General features: G+C 38.9%; 1 protein-coding gene across 7 annotated transcripts in view; it reads left to right on the top strand.

Moving 5' to 3' along the window:
• APBA2 (amyloid beta precursor protein binding family A member 2) overlaps positions 1 to 21,330 on the top strand; it is a 2,738,723-nt gene that overhangs the window by 2,584,237 nt on the left and 133,156 nt on the right. The gene's annotated exons all lie outside the window — the stretch shown is intronic.

Genomic DNA, 21,330 nt, shown 5'->3' on the forward strand with positions numbered 1-21,330 from the left:
CGCGCGCGAGCACGCATGCCTTGTGCAATGCATTGACTGGACAATTTGAGAATAAATCTCTACATTAAAATTTCAGAATAAGCAAGTTGTACAGTGTAAATAATCGACGTTGATTATCTTACATTTTAATGCATTTATTTTGTTTATATGTTTATTTACTTGGACATGAGTGTTTTCTACCCTACTAACCCTGCTAGGCACACTTGTTAAGCACTGTGAAACTAAACGAGGGGCCTTACAATTAAACAAAGCATGATGGGCATGATGAAACACTGTCTAGTTAAGTGACTTGCTCAGAGTCATGCAGTGAAAACATGAAGACTGAGTGTGACAATCGTAGTGCTACAGGGTAAAGCTCATTAACTTGTAGCCGTAGCTTTTGTATGATTGTTAAAAGAACTGTATACCATTAAGGAGTAAATATGCTGGCAGTCAAATTCAAGAATAAACCTCTGTGGTGAAATTTCAAAATAAATATGCTGCATATAAAAAAGTAAGAATTTCATCTTATATGCCTTCTGAAAGCTTTCATAATTAAAGTAAATAAAATACAAAGGGCACTCAAAAGGGTCATTAAATAGTCGAAAATAAACTGTAACGCTTGTTTAGGATCAAGTTCAGAGAATAACAAAAAATAATCTTTAACTGCATTGGGAACATAAAGGAGTTAAGAATGTAATATACAGCTGTAGTAAGTCAAATGACATATCTAATGTCCTTCCTGATAACTCTAGTATGAATTTTTTTAACATCACAGCGCATGTGTAATTGTACTGTGGAGAAATGTGGTACCTTAGTTCAGTGAGAATGTGGTGGAAACAAAGCACTAGAGGTTGTATTCATTAATGCCTACATAAGTGTACACCATTCTAAACAGACAACACAAGCTTAACTCCTACCTTCTTCCTCATAATTTTAGTTTTATTACTAATTGTCTTGCAGCCTTAAATATCGAGAGAGATTCCTAAAGGTTACCACAATGTGTAAACTATGTCTACACTTAGATTAGTCTTTCTGAGTGCATAGACAGCACATAAAATGTGGTAGAGATGTTCCTGAATGCAGATTGTGTACACTTAGTGTACACTTAGTGTAGGCAGTCATGTTTGTGACACTAGTTCTGTAAACAAGCTGCATGGCACAGAGAAACAGAACATGTAGAGTGACCCAGGAAACCTGGTTCAAGTACTGGACCCAGCCACAGTAGAAAGTAGTTTGGGAGGTGATTTTTTTTTTTTTAATGCTGGCCTACTCACCCATAGGGGAAAGATATTCTGCCTGGCTGCAGTCATTGGTGAAATCCATTAGCTGTAGTTCGGGCAGACAAATAATCTAGGGGCAATACAGAGAGATTGGGAGAGAACATGCACACACAAACTACACTGATGTCTTTGCATACCATGTGCATTGGGAATGGCTGCTTATATGGCCAAAGAAGACAAGCCCCCCTATTGTCAGGACATTTCTATACCAGTATGCCCCTGTCTCTTTTTTGCCTTGCTCTGGGGATTAAAGTGGGTCATGGAGACATTTTATATGGTACGCAGCAGTATGCAGTTGTTATCTAAACTAGGAGGAAAAAATATTAGTTATGCTAGACCTGATAATATATCTGATTCATTATTATTATTCAGAATTAGATTAGTATTGTTAAATATCTTACAAAAGCTGAGAATGTTATTTACTTGTATTATGGCAAATGGCCATAATGGTCACTATGCATAAGGGACTGGTGATTGAAGAGCAGGATAACTGTAGGGCATTTAGTTTATCATGCACTGGCTCTAACGTTATGAAGATAATTATGAAGGAAGTTTTAGAAAAAAATATAGATTAATTATTGCCCATTTGTTAAGATCACTATAATTGTGTAATTGTTAGGTTCTGCTTCTTAACCTCGTTGTTTTTTGAACATGCTCCAGTTACAATGCATGAGTGGTTGACTGGACATAGAGGTTAATTGTCCATGCCAAATCATTTGGTACAGTTCCACATAGAAGTGTAACTGACAAGCTATGCCAAATTAAAATTACTGAATAAAACACTAACTGGGTCAAGCACTGGCATTACTTTAGAACATAGGTGAATGTGCAAGAGTATCTTTTTTAATTTAGTAAAGATAACTTGTAGTGTCCTGCAGAGACCGGTGCTGGGTTTCAAAATTTGAACAGTTTTTTTTCTAGTCATGAGGACAGGGATTTGAAGGGTTGAAGTTTGTTTATCTCTCCAGCAGAAGTATAAAAACCACAACAGTGATGCGAGGAGATAGCGGTCTTCAATGTTAAGATAGAGGATAAATTTCACAGTAATAAACAGTCCAGAACTTCAGATGTTATATCCCTTTCTATGAAGGTACTGAAGAAACAAACTTGAGCAAGCTTAGTTCAGTTCATTTCAGTTCCTATATTTGTACCCTTAAGTAAATTTGATTTACAGTCACAGAGTTAGCTTTGGTCATAAAACATACATTTAAACATATACATTAATTTAACAAAAAACATGAAAAACCTATTTTAAAGACAACACAAAGACTGAGTTTACATCCTATACTGCACATCTTTACTAATTTAAAGTACCATCATTATATGTATTTTGCATTTCAAAACAAATATTTTCAATCAGGAAATAAGCTGCAATTCAAACATGCTACAAATGCCGATTATTATTTAAACTTAGCACATTTATTATTGATTTGAGCAATAGTTACTGGAATAAAACTAGTCTTATACCATTTTGTTTTACACATTGGGAACAAATACTATCTTCCAGATGACAGAAGTTGAAATTCAACATGTAATGAATGTAAAACATCCTTCAAAATTGAACTGAATAACTTTATGATAGGTGGCTTCATCCACCAAATGGACTTCATCAGATCAACTTTTCAAACACTACTTTAACCCATGCAAAACTAATATATACATAAAAAGCACAAAGCATCATAAATCATGAATGACAACCTCCCACGTAGTTATGAGCCTAGCCTGCAACTAATAGCTAGCCTGATGTAACACAAGTCATTTTTACAACCCAAACTAAGATAAGACACAGAAAGAGTACTAATAAAACAAAGTCAGAATAAACTGAAATACAGACTTATTAATGAACTCCTAGTCTGTCTCAGACAGGAACAAGGTGTCACAAGACTGCCTTCACTAAAGGCTATTTAACACCAACATGACAACAAGATCCTTCCAAAAAGAGTGATAAACTAAAAAAACTAAAAAGAAACAGCCAAAAAAAAAAAAAAAAACAGAGGACTGAAGTGAAGGAGAGAGAGCTTGTGTGTGTGTGTGTGTGTGTGTGTGTGTGTGTGTGTGTGTGTGTGTGTGTGTGTGTGTGTACATGTATGTGTACATGCGCGTGTATGTATGCATGTGTGTGTACGTGTGTGTGTGTGTGTGCACGTGTGTGTGTTTACATGCGTGTGTGTGTGTGCGCGCGCTCGCATGTGTGTGTGTGTGTGTGTGTGTGTGTGTGTGTGTGTGTGTGTGTGTGTGTGTGTGTAATGTGTCTGAACAAGCACATGAATCAAAAAAACAGCACCCACTACAGTGACCTTGGAAAATATATGATATAAAGAAATATCACAGATTAAAATACAATCAAAATAAAAAACTGTAATGATAATTGTATTAAAAACAAAAAAAGAAAAGCACTTTCACTCATAGGACTTCATCAGATCACTGTTGAATCTGAGCATCCATATTATCAATCATACACTAAAAAAAACAAAGAAATGTGTGGAAAATGGGTCAATATATATATATGTGTGTGTGTGTGTGTGTGTGTTGTAGGAGGACATAAACAAGCAGAAACTATCAAAAATACAGGCTTAAAAATATCCAAGAAAAGTGAAGAAAGGAGCAAACATGTCATGTCAAAACCACTAATAAGATCATTTCTGGTCAAGTTTCCTAAGCTGAAGAATGCATTTAATTGAACAATTAAGTCCAAGTGGGTGGTAGGCATTAAGGCAAATCTGTTATTCCATCTCCTTCTTTTTAAGAATGGCATTACAGTTCCTCTCGAGTGGACCTATCCTGATCATGTCCAAAATGTGAAAAGTGAAAAAGAATGACCTGGTGATTCGATGCTGTACTCAGCCTATTTCTAATTTCAGACGTGTGTTGGGCTACCCTCCTTTTAAACTTGGAAATAGCCTTCAATACGTTAAAAAAAAAAAAACTTGACACTTGGAGCACTGGGCTTTGTAAACAGTCTTTTCCCTATTACAGTTCCCAGCAACCTTACTGTTATATTTCTTACCTGTACTGGGGCAGATGAAAAACTGCCTGCAGCTCATGAACTTACAAAAGGTACAGAAAGGGGGCCCACATTTAAAGGTAACAAGCCTCTCCATATTGTCCTTGTTGAATGTCCCTTCTAAATAAATGCTAATATTCCTACCTTTTTGGAAAGTAAAAGAGGGGCCAGGATCCAGAACCTTACCCACCAGTCTGTTACTGGACAAAATGGACCGGTTGTAACAAATTATCCTTTTAATCTCTTTCCTTTGGTTAGTGTAGGGACTTCTGACATCACATAAAAACCTTCTTTGTGGTTCATGTAAAGAAGTGTCCTCCCTTGCTTTTAGGTCCTTAATAGGGTCAAAAATACATCTGATAGTCCCACTTTCATACTTCCTCTCAAGCAAAACGTTGTGGAGGTTCTGCTGATTCTTTAGAAAATTAGCTGTTTCTCTGGACACATGGGCAATGCTTATACCCTGCGACTCTACATAGTGCAAGAAATAGTTGGAAAAAATTCACACGTGGATTAAATGACAGTAGCTATGTGCTGTGTTAAGAAGTGTAGTATTCTCAGTTTTGGAAGAAAAATAGTATGCAGTTTGATTGTAAAATGTACAAGTCATTAAGGCTGTCAGCGCAGTGAAAGATTTGTTTCATAAGATCATAGGAGGTTACTAGGATAATGGCCCTTGGGCCCTTAAAAGCCTAGTCAAGAGTTTATCCCCAAAAAATAAACCTCAGTCAGCACCTGTTGCCCCTGTCAATGAGGGACACAGATATAACCCCTGGGACAAATTTGTGGTTTCTCATCCACTCATCAAGGTTGCGCTTGAAGAGTGTCAGAAGGTACTCTGTTTGACATGTATGGGAAGTCTACTCCAGAAATGGGGCAGCCTCTGGGAGACAAAACTGTCTTTCCAGCAGGTTTTGCTGATGTTGCATATTAGATTTAGGCCTTTCAAGCAGGTAATGCATGAGGAGTTAGACTTACAGATATGGAGCCTCTCTAGTAGGGCAGGATATGATATTGTTTTGTAGGCGAGACACAGATCACCTCTGAACAATCTGTATGATATTGAGTAGAGTGATAGTGATTTGAGCCTGTCCATATAGGACAGGTGTTGGAGGCCATGGACTCTCTTTGTGAAGTGTTTCTGTGGCCTTCCCAGTTAGTGCGGCTGTTTGGAGTGGTGCATACCAAATGGGGCATTATACTCAATTATTGGTATAATGAGGGAGGAGTACAGAGAGGTAATAACATTCTTTTTTCTGGATGAAATCCCTTTACTTATTGAGATGAACCAAGTAAAAGGGTTTTCTGACCACTGCCACTACATGGTGGTCGAATGTGAGATTGTACCTAGGTCACTCACACTGATTTCATGAAAAGTAGCAGATTCTGATTCAGATATACTGAAGACATCCAATTCAGAACTGCATAGCCTTACTGTTATGCTATTAACCAAACAGTCGAAGGAAGGAGTAATAAAACAGTTTTGAAGGTTGAGACACTAATAAGTTTCATATAAAAGTTTCAGAGGTGGAGACACTGACATGCTTCCTGTTTCTGCAATATTTGGTTAAGGAAATTATGAATGTTAGTATCAGTGTAGAGAAGTCAATCAGTGAAATAGAGTAGTTATAACATGTGAACGTTTTCCAATGTGCTCTTTGCACATTGGTCAGGACTTGTATGGCAGAAGTACACATCTGCACACATGACTAAAATTACTAAAATATTTAACTTGTTCAGAGATGTATGGCCTGTGAGAATCATGTCTTGAGCTTTTGGATTTGCCAAGATTATTACTCAAATCAGTGTTGCTGTTTTAGGCAGTCATGCAGACATACATTTGAAACAGTAGCTGCATACATTGTTGTAGAGGTGACTTTGCAAAGATTCTCAGACAGCATTACTGCTATGTGGTAAAGATGACAATCTGTGCAGCCAGTATTACATAGATGAAGACTGATTTTTGATTACAAATTTGTAGTGTATAAATACACTGGTTTAAAGATTTGCCCTGGAGACTCAGGTTGTTGCAGTAGATATCACTTTATGTTGGATATGTGTTATCATATGAAAGAAGATCATAGTGTTGTCTGTATTATGTTGAAGATAATTGGTGGAGGCCAGCAGCTGGTTGTCGTAATGAGCAGAGCTTGTTAGGGATACTATTAGAAAACATTTTTAAACAAGTCATGATTCAGAAATTTGCACTTTCTACAAGTCATGCCAGATCACCATCTGACAGCAAGAATGAAGAGCAATATAATAGTCTGGACAAAGTGGCACCATTACATTAATCACTGTGGCTAGGCCCAATACTGGAATTAAGTTCTGGATCTGAGCAAGATTTCTTAGATGAAACTAACATGTCTTGATGACAGCTGACATTTAGCCCTTCATTATCAGCTTGTTATTGGTGGCCGCAGTGGTGCAGTGGTTAGCGTTGCCACCATACATCAAGGGGTTCTCCGGTTCAATTCTCGGCTGGGGTGCCTTCTGTGCGTAGTCTGCATGTCCTACCTGTGGTCGCATGGGTCTCCTCCGGGTGCTCCGGTTTCCTCCCACATCCCAAAGACATGCTGTAGGTGGATTGGACACTCTAAATTAGCCCTAGGTGTGAGTGCGTGTGTACCTTCTTTGGAAGGTTGGGCGCCGGGCTGGCAACTCGACATTGTAAAACTCCACTGCCAATCATGAGCGGACAGGTGATCCGCTGTGGTGACCCCTAAGTGGGAAAAGCCGAAAGAAGAAGAAGAAGTAATGATAGTGTGGGCAGTTTGAAGTAATGGTGCAGTTGTATTTAAAAACAGCAACATTTTAAAGAGCACCTTTATCATTGACAGTCTGAAGAAAATTTACAGTGATTTATGAGACAATAAAAGGTTGATATACATTTTGAAAGAAATTTAGATGACTGAAGTCATTTAACTTCAAACTTTGTTAGTGGAGTAAATAATGAAGTTGATGTTATTTTGAGAAATATTAGAATCATGAGACTCGCTTGCGTTTTCATGAAAAGCAAGACATTACATGTAGAACCTATTACTGTGACTTTGTCTTTTTTCTTTGTAAGAAATTTAAAGAAGTATGAGCAGAAATTGTTCTTCACACAAAACAAGGGACCATGCTGGATTATTGCCCAGTCAGGTCAAAGACCTTGCACAAGGAATATGCTCATTAAGGCAAATGTAAAGTGAAGTAGATGCTGCAAAGAAAAACAAATAATTAAAATCAAGAGCTTGTTCATTTTTAAATGGTTTGTCAGTGAACTAAAAAAATCATGCCACCTCAGGAGTGCAATTGTAAACTTGGGTCTAGGAAACAAAATGAAACTCCAGACACAAGTTGGACTTTTGGAAAAGTTTATTGAGAAAAATGAATATTAGTAGTTATGAGTGATTATTCTAATCATAAAACTGTGTTGAAGGGCACAGTAAGTCAAAATGGGTGAACATACTTAGTTTGAGGTTGTGACTTAGGGCATGTCAAGTTGAAATGGCTGATCTTGTTAAAAATAATGTGCAACCAGTTTCTGCAGATACCTGCAGTCTTTATCTTCTCTTCCCTCTGGGATAACAGGATAGCTTTTTGCTCTGTAAATCCAGTTTACTGGACAGTCTGTTTCATTTTACTGTTATTTCTTGCTTGCAAATGTTGGCTCTCTGTGAACTTACAAGGGCAGCACTCCATGACTTTGCATCCTCACTCGTTTCACTTTGGTGAAGCTAAGTTAGATCTTTCCTGCACTTCATGCACTAGCAGGCTGAGTCCCTTTCCTCTCTTTTGTAATTAAGTAAATATCATGTTAGCGCTGCACACAGGCTGGGTACAGTATGTCTGTTTATTAATGGAACAGCTGATGCATTAGCATGTATTTTCCAGGCAACATAAAGTATAAATGATGAAACACTAAAGTCCAGTATTACTCTCTGACTGTAATCCTAAGTGTTTTATTACAAAATCTAAAGTTTTACATGGGATGGACAGGATAAAATATGAGGCAAAATCAGGGGCATTCTACAAAAATCATGGCCAGATTAAAGGTAAGATTCAGTGATATTAGGTAAAATCAGAGACAGTTAAGAATTATGGACATTGTGCTACACATGATGTGCTTCTGTGACAATGAAACAAAAAGGCTTTCCCATTTGTTTTCACATAAAATGAAAGCAGAATGCATGGGAGTTTGAAGACCAACCAGCAATGGAGTAACTAATGTTAATATTGAAAATAATAAAAAAAGAAAAATAGAAGTAAAACTGTCCCAGTCTGAAAATCCTCTCTCTGTGTATGCCTTTCACGTCATGCTGGCTAAGTAATGGACTGTTGACCCTAACATGATGTCAGCAAGGAAGCAGAACTTTCTGCAGAGTAATCCTTGAGGGAAGAGCATGTTATGGCTATGGAGGACACTTTTGGAAGATATCTACCTTAAAAAGAAAAGTGAGAATGCAAACCTAAATGACAGAAAGACATCAAAGGTAGCTAACTACTGAATAATGCAGTTTGAGAACAGATAAGTTACTTTGATGGTGTTAGTTTACACATGATCTTTAAGCAGCTTTACTGTGGTGTACTGTAAAAGTGTTAAGTGAATATAAAGATCAAGTGGCTATTTAACTGTCCCGTGTTAAAAACAAAAAATAAAAAGTGGCAGACATACTAAGTGTGAGGCTGTGCCATCATACTTTGTAGAATGAGATGCATCAACATGCTAAACCTGAGGCTGAGGTATAGTGCACAACAAGGTGAGTTGGGAGGAAATGCAGTGTGAAGGGCTGTTATGGTGAGATTCCAAGGGAACTAGAGGAAGTTGCTAAACATGGGCTCTGCCATGACGCACAGAAAGGTGAAGTGGTTGACTAAGTATTTCATCTACCACAGTCCACCTTTTTAGCTCCCCCACTACCCACCCCATTAAAAGATATGTGTCTGCTCATAGTTCTTACATGCTCCTTTCTCAAATTGCCTTCATTTTTTTCAGTTTACACTTCACTTTTTGGTTTTGCTTCTAAATCTTCTGCAGAAAAAAAAATCCTTTACCTTTTTTTTTTTTTAACTTGATGATTGCTGCCTCTCAAGCAACTTACGGAAACATTTTTCTCTCCACACTGTCTTGTTCTAACCATCCATTATCTCCGTAATGACCCCCCCCATTCTTTTGCCTGCTTCTTTCACACTGTTACCTTGTAGGTACTACAGTCAGCCCCATATGCTAATTATATCTTTCCCTCTAATATGAACAATTTCTGTTTTTCTGCACTCCACTGACATTAAATGAGAAGATTTTCTTCACCCATATTGTTATTCTTAGAACCTTCCTCTCCATTTTGAACACCTCATTACCCTATACTGGGGTAAATGTACAACTCTAAAGACAGAATTCTTAACATAGAATTCAACAGTCTCAAACACAGAATTCTATAAATATATAGATGTGATTCTTAATACAGAATTCTGTTGATGGAATTTTAAACACAGAATTCAAGAGGAGCACTTCTAAACACCCAGTTCTGTAAACAGGATCCTCAGATTTAGTTCTTTAGATAGAGTTCTAAATCCAGAGTTCTGCCAGTACAATTCTACAGGAATTGTTTGAAACTAAGAATTCTATGAATTTTACACGTCTTCAGCATAGAATTTTACAGACACTTTTGAATCAGAATTCTGCAGATAGAATTTAAAAATGTTTCAGTCTGAGACTCTTGAGAATTCTACAGACAGAATTACTCAGAATTCTACAGAAGGAATTCCAGATAGAAATACACAGATACAGTTCTAAACATAAAATTCTAAACATGTAATTCTACAGATATAACTCCAGAAAGAGAATCCTGATATAGAATTGCACAGTTAGAATTTTAAACAAAGAATTTCGTGTATAGAATTAACATACATTTTTACAGAAATAATTATACTTATATTCTACAGATAGTATTATAAGCCCACAATTCCCCATCAATAATTTTAAAACAGAGAATCTAATCAGAAAACAATGGATACAATTCTAAATGCAGAATTTGCATATGCAATTCTACAAGTCAAGTTTATGTGTAGAACCATATGCAGAACAAAGCAGCAGGGCAAAGAACACAACTAAACATGCCTCATAAAGTCCAAATCCAAGTACAACAAACCAAATGAGCCAAGGCATGAACGTCCACACACTATCTGTTTAATAAAAATATAAAGCTTTTGAGTCAGCACTCTTTATCAATACATAAAAACTCAGTTAAAACCACTCTTTATATAGTGAATGTCAGCCAATCATATCACAGAACAAATGAAATATTTAGATACTCATTAGCACACATATCAGGTTTAAAAGAAAAAGCACAGTTAAATACCGATGTTATAACATCCTTCAGCTCTAGGGGCTATCATAACTAAACATAAGAATGTTTTAACTTTAAAATAGGTTTAATACTATTAACCTTATTGAGGCCCAGTGGCATATCAGCTCTAAAATAGTTTATCCATTTGTATTCAGCTCTTTCAGTGTTGTTAACAATGTCATCCCCTCTCATTCATATAGATTTTCTGGAGTACCCTAAACTTAAATGCATGATCATTTCCACTCTCCATAATATGTTTATCTAATGCATTGGTCTCTACCCCCCTAAAAATTTCTGACATATGTGAAGCTATTGTTTCTTTTAATCTGCAGTTGGTCCTACCTGTATAGAAACATGGACATTTCACACAGTTCGCTAAATATATAACATTCTCACTAGTACATGTGACAAATGTCTAAACAAAAATTTTGTTTTAAGAATAGGATGCTCAAAATCTAAATCTGTATTAATATGTTTACAAAAAATACAGTTAAAGCAAGGAACCATGCTGCAACTGATGCATTTGTTTGTGTGAACAATGGCTTCAGTTCTTTAATGCAAAGCTGTTTGTATGGCAAAGAGGGCTAAGGCATCCATCCTATTTTCTGAATCTGCAGTGGTCTGAGAGTTCAGATCTTAAACTATGTAGAACTATCTGATGTGTAGTATCATTTTGTAGTGTGTATGTCATATCTTGCTTTGGTTGAGTTCACTTATGTCTTCCTTTCCATTTGTTTTTTATTCCACTGTTTTCAAGATGTGCTGCATAGCTCAAACAACTGACTGCAGGTATTTTGATAGCTGCTCATCCCTACACATGCATTCTATACCAGCCTCCCAAGCTGTTGTCTCTCGCAGGGCCTGCTGATGTCATCTGCTTTAAGTCCACTTGCACTCCTGTATAAGTCAGATTTGTGCTGTGGCTTGTGTGTTAAGTACTGTGTTCTGTAGTATGTGTACTTAGATGTGGGTTCTAATCTAAAGGCAGTCAAGTGGGTGTGTGTAGCTCTAGGTAACAGAGTATAAGTGGTATCTTACAGTTACCTCGCCAATGGCATGGCTGGCCATTTTTTTTGATAGCTGCTCATCCCTACACATGCATTCTATACCAGCCTCCCAAGCTGTTGTGATATGATTGGCTGGCATTGACTATATAAAGAGTAGTTTTATTGATAAAGAGTGTTGACTCGAAAGCTTTACATTTTTATTAAACAGAGACTGTGTGGACATTCGTGCCTTGGCTCATTTGGTTTGTTGTACTTAGAATCATATGCAAAGAATTCTGTAAATGAAATTCAGATTATATAATTCTATTGATAAGACGTTAAACATAATTATACAGCTTGACTCTAAACACAGAATTATACAGAAGTGCAAACATCATTTCAAGCATTGTACTCTAAATACAGAAAACTGCAGTTAGAATTCTAAATAAAGAATTATGCCTCTAGAATTTGAAAACAGAATTCTATAGATAGGCAAAAACTTTTGTTTCAAACAATTTTGTTGTTAAATCAACCATTAAAAATCTCACAATACAATGCATCAGTAAAATGCACATAGAATTTACAGAATAATTTTATAACGGGGGGGATTCATGAAAGGTTACATGAGACTTTTTACCATGTGCACATCACTGCTGCAGCAAGTTTTAAATTCATTAAACTCTATGTAGCTGTGTACAGCGGCACACATTCATGCACAAATACAGAAACTTTCATGGTATACAACTTACAGCATAAGTAACTGAATTTTATGCTAATGAAGCAAATGAACACAGTGAATTGATTCAACAACTTCTAAAGCAACTGTGTAGACTCTGTGTTTGTGTTGGCAGTTTATTCGGAAACTTTCCAAATACAGCCACGAAAAGAAGTCTACATGGAAGCAAGAGCAAGTAAAAGCTTATACAGAACTGACCTCAACATGTAAACCCACACATATTATGACCTAATTACACACTGTGGATATTAGAATAACACTGTGGATATTAGAATAACTGAGTTGCAAAATAAAAAATATATTTTTAAGGGGCATGACATAAATGCACCTTTGCACTCCCACCCCCAAAAGAAAATGTAATTGTATGTACTGCAGGCCACTAAAATGTTTGAACATCCTAAAACAGAGTATTATATTGTACTGTAAACATGTGTACTGTATAACAGATATATGGCCAAAGTAATAGCCTCCATTGTGTTTACAACATTGTGCTTCCATGCAGTTTCTCCTCTGACACGGCTACTAACTGTGGAGATTCCTGGCTGTCAGTGTGGTGAAGATGCAAATTAGGTAAAAACCCATTGGAATTGCTGACTCCCAAAAATTAGTAACCCTACAGGGATGTTCACTCCGTGTAGGCACTTCCACTGTGTTTTTATTTCCAAAGGTTGTCAACAGTGAGTGATGACATCAGAGGGGTTTGTCGGGTTGTACTTTCAAAGTTGTACAGGTTGGTCTGTGGAAAGTGAAAGTATATGTAAGCTATGTACAAATCACAGGTTGTGCGTCATCCTTGGAATTTTGTTGTAAAATGTCTCTTCTCTATCTCTCTCAAATAATTTTTGTAAATTTTTTATGTCCTCTTTTGCATTATGGTGCACATAGCACACTCAAGGGAAATGGAGGAATAAATGGCAGCTTTTTTGTGTTTGTCATGTAAATAGTCCTGTGACACCATGTGTATGTGTAGGGCTAGAGTGCAGAAGGTTTTGGGTTTTAGTACACATTTGGCAACCTTTACATTTTATACCAAATGTTTGCGTGATATCACGGGAATGGAGGAAAGTAATTACAATTTTGCAATGCTTTCTTTCTTTATGCATAGCTGCATGGGAGTGAGCAAGAGTGAGCAGAGTTGCACCGTGCACACTGATGAGCAAGCAGCAGGTGTGTGTAATAAATGCTAATCACAGTAGAAGCAGGTGAATTCCATTTTCATGAACCAATCCAACATGGTGCAGCTATTCAACATGATACAAAGCATCCATGTAACCTCCATTCTTGTTTTCCCTAAATACTTCAATACCATTGGCATAGAGACAAGGGAATTTAAACTGACACAATGCTAGGGGCTACTGCTGCTATTCTACATCTGCATGTGCTAGAGGCTAAAGTCAGTGCTGCTGGTGCTGATGATAGTTGGCCTAGGTCAAGAAGGAGAAGAATGTTCAAGCCCAGGTTGTCTTATCAGACACTACATGACCTAAAGATTTTAGAGTGCTACAGGCTGGACAGAGACACCTTACAAGAACTCTTTGACCTCTGCCACCCTCAACTCAGAGCCAGAACCAATCGAGAGGAACACATCACAGTGGAAACTAAGATATCTGTAGCCCTTAGAATATTACCCACAGGTGCTTTTCAAAGATCAGCTGGGGACATGATGGGTGTGTCACAGGCATCAGCATCCAGGATCCTCCAACAATTCCTGGATGCTATGCTCATGCATGTCAGAAAGCACATATGTTTTCCCCATAGTTCTGAGGAGAGGGCTAAGAATATACAACAGTTCTACCCTGAACTGCTGGGTGCCACATATTGCACTCATGTACACATCAAGGCACCACCTGATGAGCAGAATAGAATCTACATGAACTACAAGAGATACATCTCGATCAACTGCCAAGTTGTGTGCAATGCCCAGGACATAACCTTGAATGTGTGTGTTGGCAACTGTGGCAGTTACCATGACTCCCATATCTGTCATGTCAGAGCTGTATCAGATGTTTGCTAGGGAGGACATCCCACAGGGCCATTTACTGGGGGATACTGGCTAAGCACTGGAACCATGAATGATGGCACTCATCAGAAGTGCGCACACACCCATGGAAGAATGCCATAATGAGGAACACATTCAAACCAGAAACATCATAGAGCATGTGTTTCGGCTGTTGAAGTCATGGTTCTGGTGCTCAGATTCATCTGGTGGAGTCCTGCAGTTTAATCCAGAGACATGTGCACAGGTCTTCACAGTACATGCTATGCTACGCAATCTGATCTTGTGGAAACAACTACATCAGGATCAGCTAGGGAAAGGGACACACATTCCCCCACCAATGCCTAGGTCACCCCAGCCACAGTCAGAGGAGGACTTAGAGGCGGAAGCACCAGTTGCTGTGCCTGCAGGCAGATGTAAGCATGCTCAGTATGCCCTTGCTTTGGCTAAAGGGTAATGCATAGCACATTCACTGACCACCTAGGTGCCTAATACCTTACTGCTACTTGCACACATAGTAAAACTGATGCCAGGCAACTCACATAACCTGTACTTCTCCATGTACGAGCTGTGTGCTGCTTGCATCAGACAGAGTCAGCCCTGACCTCAAAAAGTATCCACTGATGCATTTGCAAGGTAAGTCCTGAACCTAGACTGTAGTTTTTGAATGATATTATGGCATATCCCTGTATTTAGTAGTTAATAAGTAAATAGTGCTGTTGATTTGTGCAAAACGTACTTTAACATGTGATAACAGAGAGACGTTTAGTTTACTTATATGTGTCCAGTAAGTAAGTACTAGGCCTCAGGTTTCAAAGATTCACACAGTCCTACCTCTGAAGTATAGTGATGCTAACTACATGACCTTACTTTTGCAGCATACCTTTGTACTGGAAAATCTGTAAAGAGAGATGTTAGGCAGTACTGATACACAATTTCTGACTTCACAACCCTTCCCAAGATAAAACAACAGGCAGGAAGCAGAACAAGGAGAGTAACAAGAGCATCATATCCTTGTTTGTACCATAGCAGTAACAACTTTGCTTACCCACAGAAGAACAGGCTATGCTTGTTTGTGACATAACAGTACATGAGCTCCCCCTCAAAAGCAGTGTAGCCTTGCTTGTGCCATAACAGTAACTCAGCAATGGTTCCCCCCAAAAGAACAGTATATGGCTGTTTGTGCCATCCAACTTGGCCTTCACTTGCTGGTAAATGTATATCATATAACTCCCAGTTAACATCAGTGCACATTTTAAGGCCAAGGATATTGAATGCCGTGCACACTTGAATGTCTCACAGTACTGCTCAGATAACTGATGAGGCACCAAGACACACAGACAAGTAAGACAAAGCTGTATATTTGCAATCAGAATCCCAACAGGTTGTGTGATCAGTAAGTGCACTACATCCAAATATAATAAGGAGGGTTAAAAGTACAAGTCACAGCTGAAGTTCTCATAGCAGTGAACATTCTGATGCATTTGTTTGTGTGAACAATGACTTCAGTTCTTTAATGCAAAGCTGTTTGTATGGCAAAGAGGGCTAAGGCGTCCATCCTATTTTCTGAATCTGCAGTGGTCTGAGAGTTCAGATCTTAAACTATGTAGAAATATCTGATGTGTAGTATCATTTTGTAGTGTGTATGTCATATCTTGCTTTGGTTGAGTTCACTTATGTCTTCCTTTCCATTTGTTTTTTATTCCACTGTTTTGAAGATGCGCCGCATAGCTCAAACAAATGACTGCAGGTATTTTGATAGCTGCTCATCCCTACACATGCATTCTATACCAGCCTCCCAAGCTGTTGTCTTTCACAGGGCCTGCTGATGTCATCTGCTTTAAGTCCACTTGCACTCCTGTATAAGTCAGATTTGTGCTGTGGCTTGTGTGTTAAGTACTGTGTCCTGTAGTCTGTGTACTTAGATGTGGGTTCTAATCTAAAGGCAGTCAAGTGGGTGTGTGTGGCTCTAGGTAACAGAGTATAAGTGGTATCTTACAGTTACCTCTCCAATGGCATGGCTGGCCATTTTTTTGATAGCTGCTCATCCCTACACATTCATTCCTTACCAGATTCCTAAGCTGTTGTCTCTCACAGGGCCTGCTGATGTCATCTGCTGTACGTCCACCTCCACTCCCGTGTAAGTTAGACTTGTGCCATGGTATGTGCATTAAGTACTGTGTTTTGTCGTCTGTGCATTTAAATAGGTAGGGGTTCTATTCACAATACAGTCAACTGTGTGTGTGTGTGTGTGTGTGTGTGTGTGTGTGTGTGTGTGTGTGAGTCAGCTGTAACTTGATATTACAGACAGAATTTCACACCAGCAGGTGGGACACTGTTATTCCCATACGCTCAACAGACAATGCTGATATCATCAGCTATATCAGAGTATTGTATGTGTATGTATCTCAAAAGTGCATGATCAGCCAGTGGCCTGGATGTCAGGCAGGCATAACATCATGCAATACAAGACAGATTAAGGTGACGTGTTTTAATCTGTACACATACATCACAACATGTTTTGTAGGCTCTGTGTTAGCTTGATGAAAAAGCCCTGTGGGATGTCCTGCAAATGCATGTTTCTGGTGAGCTACATGCAACAGAGAGTATGATACTGTACTGTTCTGATAAGATTATACTACAGTGCTGTCATGCAATCCAGAGATCTTAGATTTATGATGTGCACCATAGGCTTGTACTGAATAAGCATTAAAAAGAAGAGCTAGAAAGTAATGAGACACATTTCAGTTGTTGACTTCACATCCCTTACAAGAGAATGTACTATTTAGATTAATAGACTCATAGATTAGTACTAGGCTAACTTCCGGTCCATTTTAAGCCGAGCCAATTACCCCTACTATAAAGTAGTGAAATGATGATGCTATCCACTGTACAACTTGGCAAGGCAAATATAATTCACATATACAATTAACATGTAAACAATACAAATGTGGCTATACTAAGCAACATTGTAGCTAAGTATCCTATGCATCAGACACAAACCTTTAGTTTCCCTGAATCCGAAAAAGAAAACTCAGGGATATGGCATAGTTATCATCACTTGCACAGGGTGTTGTGGGGGGGAGGCCTAGGCTGACAACAAAGGTTGTTTAATGTGTATGAGTAAGAACAGGGATGCAGGCAGGCTGAACCATGTAACAGCTGTGTGTCTATTTGGTTCATCCATGTGAACGTGTTGTGTGACAGTGTACATGAACACAGAAAAGTTCAATGCTAGCTCTATGTCTTTGTATGTTGGACAGGTGTGAACTGTGCATGGTAGAGTTGTCAGCCCATTGTCGTTGCCCCAAACCACAAGACCTTGCTGTGCCAGGAGATGCACTGGCAACCCCATGCCGAAAGTCAGATGTGGTGCTACTACCTTAGTGTGACTGTTGTCTGCTCAGCATGCTCCCTTCACAGGAACACCCAGGATCACAACCCCATGGCCTGCTATGTCTGGATGTTGACAGGACACTCTCTGATGGTGCAGGGGAAGTACTGCCACTACTGGAGCGTGATCAGGCATGGCAATGTTGGCTAACAGCAGATGGTGTGGCTGACCTACACCCATGTGTACGATGTCTCCCTCCCAGCAGACATGTCATCACAGACATTGCATGGTCCATGATATAAAACCCTTGTTCCATCACAGACAACCCATGTTCTAGTGTGTCATTCAACTGATCCATTGAATTGACTACACTGTGGAGGCAGTCATGAATGTCAGACTGTACTGCATCTAGAACCCTGAGGATTTGTCTGGAGTGTCTTTCAGAATGTGCCTGTGCCTCCATGAGAGCCCTAAACATCAGTTGAGTGACATGGGGAAGAGACATGTACACCAGGTAGAGTAGGGACAGCAGGCCTCCTCTGTGCACCCCTATCAACCCTGCTGTGTGACACTTCACCAACACTTTGGCTATGGACAGATTCAACAGGCACTGAAGCCCCAGTAGCCACACTCATAAATCAATGTCCTTGTTCTCAGCCTGTCCAGTATCTCTGACCTCAGTTGTCTGGGTAGGCATAGGCCTACTGGCTCTGTCTGGGGAAAATGAATAGGGTCAAGGGATGTGAACATCTGTGCTAGATCCAGCCTCTGTACCCCCCCCCAACTGTGCCTCACTTTGGTCACCATCAGTGTCTGTTAAGACACTGACATCAGGTGTCAGAGTACCCACACTCCCACTGTCAAGCTCACCTGTAATTAAAGGGGATAAACACAGGAATACATTAATACCTTACTATTATGCTGCAATATATGCTAAAATATACACTACTGCCACTATTATAGTCAGTACAGCAACACACAAGAGGCCTGAGAGGACACATTATGAGATATCTTGGAATTTATCTACAGTACTAACACAAATGTATTAGGCTTACCATTTGCAGGAGGCCTGCTTCTCTGCATTCCAGATGGCCTAAAGTAAGTAAAACATCATCATCACATTTAACAGTATAACAGGGGGTAATACATTTACACCTCTATATCTGCAGTACCTCAAATGTCAACAAGAATGTGGCTGACAACATAAAATTAAGCTCGTAACTGTAGCAATCCTAAATCCACCCACCCAACAAACAACTGACACAGTCATATACATTATTGAAGTTAGTGCACTATGCCATAGTGTTCTAATTATCATCTAACGAAACATACCTGGAAGCTCCTGTTGAGATGCAGGAGTTGCACCCAAATCCAGAACATACTGTGCCATGGATTGCTGGGAGCTGTCCTGGGTATCAGTGTTCTCCAGGAGTTCTTCAGTGGCAGTGTGACCGGGTTCTGCAGCAGTGTCTCCACCTGTAACTTGATGATCATGTGCCACTGCAGCTGCATGGCTGTGTGCATCAGTTACCATGTCTGTTGTTCTGTGATGCACCTACTCATATGTGTGATTGTGTCACCCAACGGTGTTAATGTTGGCCACTAATTCATCCCAGATGCCTGTATACTCAAGCCATATTGGCCCACCTGCTGGACAGCAGCATATTGCCTTAATGTATAAATTACCAGATTATTCTCTGCATCTGTAAATGGGGGCCAACTTTGAGCAGACACATTGTGTCCTACAAGACAAAAGAATGATAATACATGAGGATCTCATAACTACAAATTATGTGTTTACAGATAAAGCAGTAAATGAAGGCTGTCAGTATTCCCCCCTGGATAAACATGAAAGAGTCTGCATATTTCAAAACATAATAAGATAGAGGATACAAAACAAAGAGACTAACAAGTGAAACATATCTTTGTTTGTGTCATAGCAGTAAGTATAATATGCTCACCCACCCAAAATAACAGTGCAGTCTTGTTAATGCCGTAGCACCAACTCATCTTCTCCCCCCACAAAAAAATGACAGGCTAAAGACTCGTGCTAACAAAGCATCTTTGATGTGCTAAAAATGCTATCAAAGGAGCTGTCAACGTAACGTGGACATATTTATAACACATCATTCCTTTTTCAGATATTCTCAGTGTTGTGTATCTGTGAAATGGCTTGACAAACAAGGCCATGCCATTATTACACTTCTAAGTAAAGCATACAGATTAAAGTGTGAAAGCCATTACTTCATATTTATTCTTAACTACATTCCAATACATGCATTATGTAGGTAACAAAATGGAAACATACCTTCTGGAGTGCAGTACTCCTCTGTAGAGAAATACTGTAAAGAAATACAGTTGTCTTAGTGAGTAGAACAATGCACTACTCTCCTTAACATCAGTCTAGCTAGCTACACATTTGTCTTTGTATAATGGAGTACATTGTTAGTGGATTGCATCTGTCCTAGTCTGTGCTCCAGAGATGTTAATTACTGCACACACAGGTGAATTGCATGTTAATCAACCAATCTTGTGAGGCTATTCTACAAGATATAAAGCATCCATGCAGAATCCATGCTGGTTTTTCGTAAGGATGTCACAAAGTGTGGAGTACAGGCACAGCATTTACAAGGTAAGTCTTGAGCATGTACTGTAATGCATAATATTATTATGGCATGTATTTGTATTTCCTCATGTGGTACTATAAGCAGGTAAAAGGTGGGAGATGTGTACATAAAGTCAAGTAACATGTGACAGCAGAGAGTTATTTCACTTGTATGTGCCCATTAGAAAATAGGAGTCTTCAGCCATGCAAGATCCACACATTCCTAACTCTCCAAAGTATTGGTGACCAATGCATGGCCTCAGTTTAGCATCATATGTTTGTAATGGAATATCTTTACATAGAGAAGTTGTACCATAACATGACCTCAGCTTGGCCCACCCCCTCAAAAGAACAATGTACCCTTGCATGCGTCATGACAGGAATTCACCTTTGCTCTCACCACCAAAAGAGCAGTGTACTTTTTTGTGCCATCCAACCTGGCCTTCATTTGCTGACAACTGCATATCATACTATTCCCAATTAATATACACACACAATGTAAGGTAAATGAGGTAGACTGGCTTTCACACTGTGTACCTCTGAATACTTGTTAGGTAACTGCTGAATGGCCAAGCAACACAGATTGTTATAAATTCAAGCAATAGTCCTAACAGGTTGTGTGATCACCAAGTGCAGTACATCCAAATCTATTTCATATAGTACATGTATAAATAACAGCTGAAGGCTTGATATCAGTTAAAATACATTATGGAAGATTGTTTTGTGAAGGATAGGTTAAAGTTGTTTGCTGCCAAGCTGTTTGTGTGGCAAACAGAGATAAGGCACCGACCTGTTTTCGTGAGTGAGATTGGAAATGCAGACATACCTCTTGAGAAGTAACAAACTGTATTTCCCCTTTTTATTTCTCCATCTGTCTTACTTTAGTGGGTGATGGGGGTGTATTGTTTGCTTGTTGCACCGCTTAGCACAAACAGGTTTGGCCATGTTAATCAGTTTTACTTGTAGAACAGCATTGGGCAAAATGGATAGCTGGACCACCCAGGTAGCAGACAGGACCCAGACAGCCAAAAATAGAAACAGATGCATTCTATTAATTTAATTGTGCTTCGCACAA

Source organism: Protopterus annectens, chromosome 7.part1, assembly GCF_019279795.1.
Source record: "Protopterus annectens isolate FY-2018-M chromosome 7.part1, PAN1.0, whole genome shotgun sequence".
NCBI classification, from domain to species: Eukaryota; Metazoa; Chordata; order Ceratodontiformes; family Protopteridae; genus Protopterus; species Protopterus annectens.